Raw genomic sequence first — 6,000 nt, 5'->3', positions numbered from 1 at the left:
CCCTCATCTCGCTCTCCCGTCTCCTCTCGGTCCCCTCGAGTGCCTCCTCTATCTCCCCTCGATGCGCTCCTCCCTCTCTCGTCTACCTCCCCTCCTCCCCTCCCTTCCTACCTGGCTGGCCATTAGCAGCAGGGAATCTCCTCAGGGTCTCTCTGAGCACGGCTTCCTGCTGTTTTCTTTCCCATTTCTGAACCACAGGAGCATCATCACTGAGGTAAAGAACGGCCTCTGGATGTGCAGAAACATCCCCCTTCAAGGTTGAGTGGGTTCATCCAAGCAATACAATCAAAGAATGCAGATACCGTTATCTAATGTTTACTCCTTTTGAAGCATTTGCGTTTACTCTTATTCTTATTTAAAATAGCATCAAATGTGCGTTCTCAAGCAGAAACCAGTACAAATATCACAGAAAAGAATCCCCCCAACATTGGACCAATCCCTAAATAAGATAAGATATCACAGGATGTTTCTTTGGAATAAAACGTTGTAAAAGCCACTTTCTAATCCAGTGGGAGGAGGGGATATACCCACATCAATCAAAATGCAAATCTTAAGCTTCTGTATCTAAAGGAGGTCAGTTGCAGTGTGATGGAAGGTCTCAGCGCTCATACCGGCCCACGAGGAGATGGAGCGAGGTCAGGGTTGGACAGAGGCCGTCGGCCGTCCGTGCCTCCATCTCTTCAGCTCACTTAACCTCTGACAGTGAGCGCGAGCGTCGCTAGCAGCACTATCCTCCTCGTCATTAGATAAGAGACACTTCATTAGGGCAAAAGCCTGTCGATGCCTCTCTCCTCCCTCCAACACTCGGCCTCTGTGAGTCTCTGTGACCGAACACCTGATAGGAGAAGTGCTTTCGGAGGGAACCTGACCTTTCTGCAGGGAGCCAGGGAGGCCTGATGGCTGCACGCTGCTGTCACTTTGAGATAGTTCCTTCACCGTGACGTCAGGCACCGATCAGACAGCACTGTCGACTTAAAGGGCCTGGTTAGAATACAGATTTGCCTTGATTCAATCCAACGGACTGCAGTAAATACGCTTTACATTGCATTTATGCGTCCCCCCATTCATGCTCACGCCTGAGTCACAGCCAAGCTAAATATTATCGGTGCACAGCATTAATGTCCACATAATTAAACAAAATGATGAGGAATGGAATTAAGTTGCATGTGTTTATGCATGTTGAAAGGGAGACTAACCCCTCCTCAAATCTGTGTGAGGAGGGAACATCTGTTCTTTTGTTACAAGGAAAAAGCAGCTCTATTAGTATTCAGCAGCATGCCTTTTCCCTCTTTCTTGCTCCACGGTGCCCTCCATCATCGTCCCTGGCCCACAGTTTATCGCCCCCACACCCCCACTGGCAGAGTGATTGCCGGCAAGAGCAGAAACCCAGAGCAGAGTTAAGTTATACTGATGTGTAGTCGAGTTAAAAATATAATAAAGTCCATACGAATCAGCCAGATATGATGAAGGTTGATGATTCATTAATTACAATTAATGACAATCAGCATTTTATAGAGGTGCAGCGAGCATGAATACGGACGTGGAGCCAGTGGGGGGTGGGGGGGGTGGAAGGACGACTGCAGCCGGAACCTTGAGCTGATTTCTTTGGTTTGATAAGCACGTTACTTCCTCCGTGACGGGTGTATTAAACATGTCAGTGCGCTTCGGTCTCATGAGTGGTCTGAGAGCAAGACCTGACCCCACTACTTCAGTGGGGGGTTGGGAGGGAGGAGGGGTGTCATGGAACCCACATCCATTCAGTTGAAATGAAGCTGTCATTCACGGTCTGCACAGAAAGTGCTGTGTCATGATTTCTAATTGTGGCGGAGCATATTTAATCACACAATAAATCTAATTAGGTGGTAACATGACGTCCTAAGTTCCAGACAACACTCGAAACTAACATAAATACTAAAAAATACTTTTTTCCAATCAAGGACGCTGTCCAATGTCCAATGGCTGGCTCTTGCTTCACTTCACTCGGATCAGACTCAGGCCATGTTTACATTTGACCAACCTGCTTAAAACAGTACATTTTTCCCAGCTTCATTTTGGAAAAGGAAGGAAATCAATGGAACTGTTTTTAAAATGACCACTGCTGAAAACCCTGTAGTTTATATTCATGGCCTCTAGGGGGCAGTGTGTTTTTTGTGACGCAACAACAGGCATGTGGACATGCAAATACACATGGTGCACAGAAAAAATATTGACTGCAATTATACTGTGCTTTGGCAGACACCTCTAGTTCCTAAAAAAAAAACACATAATCACCAAAGATATGGAAATGGAACCCATTTTCAAACAGTTTTCACGGACTGAAAGTGAAACAAGAAAATTGTCATTTTTCACCAAAAACTGTCTTTTCCTGAATCTTCTTCTCATTTTGAAGGCCGCTGTTTCTGCGGGAGCGTGACTTTGACAAAAAACCTCTACCCCGGAGCTCCAGCCAGCAGTCTGTCACCTTCCTGTCGCAGCACATGCCGCTGATCTGCCATTCTACAGAGACATAACTCGATCGGCCACATCAGCCTCACAAAGATGCACTGGTCAGCGGGGGAAAAAGCAATTACAAACTCAATCTGATGTCAAAAGATGCTATTTAGTGCGTGCAGATAAAGATCCAGAGGAACGAGGCCAATTGTAACCTGAAAGGAAGCAAAACAAACCAGCTTATCTTCCTATTAAGGCCTGGGATCAGTTGATCAACAGATATTTGCTGTCAATTTAGCAACTCAATTGCATGTCTTAATCTGGGTTAATACTGACTCGAGGCGACGGGGAGAAAACATAACGCGCAGTGGCAGAGCGTTTGAAATCCTTTAAACTAAATCATCAATCACAAAATGCAGATTCCAAGGAGACGGGACATGACGAGACGCTGTCACATCTGGCTGCAGCGGCATCTTGAGGAACAAGCAAAGGATTTAACGTAGACTTGGCAAGACAGGCGAATACACACAGAGTGTACATAGATTTGTTTTTCATCCCCAAGGATATAATTCTTAAATGGGCTAATTAATGACTCACAGATACGATAATGCAGCGTATTGGCTGCACGAGCGTTTGCACAGGACAATAACGGGAATTACCGCTGCAGTTTGTAGTGGAAAGGAGGCAACCGAGGCAAAAACACATGAGAACGGAGCAACACTTTTCTGTGCATTGATACGTTGCTCATTGAAGATTTCAGTGCTCCTGCTCTCCTGTGATGATCTCACTGCCTCCTTTCTGTCCCATGTCCCAGCGGCAAATACAGCTGAGCTTAGCTAGCGACCATCGTGCACAACCAGCTCAGCATTCGCATGAATCGTTGTTTTTTTTCCCCCTTTTCTGTGACACTATCGCGCCTCTTTCTGCTAAAATCGGCTCCACTCATTACACTTTTCTCGCTGAAAAGGTGTGACCAATGCCCCCCAAAAAAGAAGGAGCAGCACAATTGGTGTAATGATCGGGATTAGCATACAAACAATGCCTTATTTCTTGGCATTTGTGCAGCCAGTTTTGTGCCAGTTTTGGTCTCCTACAGTGTAGCGAAAGGCTGTTGGGCAATGACTCAGCATGGTGAATTCAGATTGCTGCGTTTGTGCTCATGCACGCTTAACCTATACATGCTACGAGACCTCGAGGCTTATATAGCATGCACCTGTTCCCGTTATGGTGCATTGCACATTGTCCGGGCACACTATAAATATAGTAGTCAGACATTTTAAAGTAACGCACAATCATCGTAGATCTTCCCCAGAAGCTGCCATCTTTAAGATCCGCATAAACACCCGCTGTGGTTAATCGTTCAACTATACCATGACAGCTTATGCTTAGCATGATTGTCACAGACACTCTGCTAATGACTCAAACCCCTTTCTGTGAGACCCCCTCTTGAACACTGATTGCCTTTGCTTCTCTGTGTTTAGTGTGGTTTGTCTTGCCTTTCAGTTTTGCTACATTTTACACACAAGCAACCAGCTCGCTAAGCAGCCTCCTCACGGAAAAATAGAGCAAATTTGCGGGGGCAAAACAGCCCGTTTAGGAAAAGCCTGTCACCCTCCATGAGGCGCTGCCATCAGATTAAAAATGCAAGGGAAAATGGAGGGCAGGAAGACAAAGATGTTTTGGGAAGAAGAGAGTGTCAAATTATGATTTGCCTCCTGAATTCAAGGTCTGTTTCTATTATCACTGAAGGAGAACGTCTCCCCAGAGCGTTCACCTCAATTTCAGGGAAGTGGGCCGATTGAATGGGATCTCCTGTGGGGAAACAACAGGTGGGCGTGACTTTTCTGGCATTCATCAGAAAATCTAGTGTCAGTAATAACTCGGGACATAAAACAACATCATTCCAAGCTGTTTTCGTGCCCTCCGCTTGGTTTTTGGATCCCTCAAGTAGCCGGCTGCAGCGTAGACGAGGCCTCCTGGCTTCTTCTGGAGATCTCTCCTTCCTCTGTCACATTAGGTTCATCCAGTCCAAGGCTCACTTGTCCAAACCAGTCAGCGTATCTTAGAGCCTAGCACCAGCACAGAGAAGTGCATTGACAGGCCCGTCGCCTCGTCTGGGGTGTTTGAGAATCCACTTCAGGAGAGCAAAAGATGAGACGACAAGGACAAAAAAATGTCTTTACAATAAAGTGAAACAAGAGAGGCGGATAAACCGCACAGATCTGCTCATCACGGACACAATAACATGTTTGTCCCCGGTATAACATCCACACGTGAGAAGATGGCCCTGCTTGTTTGAGTGGTGGGCTCGGAGCCCAGCTCGTGGGAAAATGCTGAGCCACAGTTCTCGATCACCACGGTTTGGCTGTGTCAACATCTCACGCTGAGCACGGGGACCTTCTGTGGCGCCATTGTCTCCAGAGCCCCGGGAAAGATCACTTTCTAGTGGTGTATCCAAGCATAAAAATGCAGAAAATCTGTTTGGCCGTAGAGACGAGCTGCAGACAAGCGTGAAAGGCCCACCAATGCTCCGTGCGTGGCAACGCTCTAATGGCGCCCCCAAGGAGATGCGATTTTCTCAATAAATGATTCAGAGAAACCGAGGTTGTTTTTGTTAAAAAGGAAAAAAGAATGAAAGGATAAAGGCTAATATGGAAGTAAAATGTCTAAAGTCAGGCAGGTTTTAATTCATCCAATGAGTTCTGTGCTAAATAATTCTTCAGACAATGGCTGAAAGATGACACAGCTTTATAAATTTGACATTTTAATTTAGATGAATAATTAAAGCTGTGATTTCAGAGGAGGGACTATATATTTGTAATTAAACCCCAAATCTACAGTACATAAGTAAGTTGCTGCTCTTTGACATAGTAAATTGGAGGTACAGTATTTGTTTATTTGTTTCAGTATATGAACTAAATCTGGACAGGATGCTGTACAAAACCTTGAATGTCCTGTTACAGACACTGAATTTATTTCATTGTTATTTCCCTGGAAGGCATTTAGACAGCATAATGACAGCATACTGTCCACATCTGCCTCATTAGGTATGCAGGGATGTTTTAGCCCCTCCCCCAGGATAGGCTGCATCGCTTTTATGTCTTAAAATCATGTGGATTGTGGAGAAGAGGAGGTTTCCTTTTATTTATTCTGTATTTTAACTTCTTTATTGACAAAAATGATTCAAAGGTATTTAATTTTTTCCCTTTTTGGGGTCACGGGGAGGGTACACATGCGGGCGAAGGCCGGGTATACCCTTGGATGAGTGGCCAGTTAATCGCAGGGCTCTATGTTAGCATTTGTGGGTATGCTACATTGCTCAAGGGCACCTCGGTAGTGCTCTGAAGGGGTTCTGAAAATCTTTTTATTGGACGGGTCATTCGTCTGTTCCTTCTGAGACAGTGTTCCCAGAACACGGCTGGTTATTCGCCATCAGCCTTTAGTTTGCTTTAAACACTGTCAGGTAGGAATATGGAGTAAAGCGTGCACGGAACCCACTCGTCGCTCCCTAAAGTGCCGTTCTATCAGAGAACGCTGACATGAAATAACCTTAAAAAAAACAACTAATTA

The 6,000-nt window shown here is 45.4% G+C and overlaps 1 protein-coding gene across 1 annotated transcript in view; it reads right to left on the bottom strand.

The window, feature by feature from the left end:
- The window catches only part of LOC130536687 (FERM domain-containing protein 5), a 33,911-nt gene that overhangs the window by 12,718 nt on the left and 15,193 nt on the right, over positions 1–6,000 (bottom strand).

Source organism: Takifugu flavidus, chromosome 13 (assembly GCF_003711565.1).
Source record: "Takifugu flavidus isolate HTHZ2018 chromosome 13, ASM371156v2, whole genome shotgun sequence".
In the NCBI taxonomy this organism is placed as follows: domain Eukaryota; kingdom Metazoa; phylum Chordata; class Actinopteri; order Tetraodontiformes; family Tetraodontidae; genus Takifugu; species Takifugu flavidus.
The sequence above is the reverse complement of the archived record's forward strand: the minus strand, read 5'-3'. Positions and strand labels throughout refer to the sequence as shown.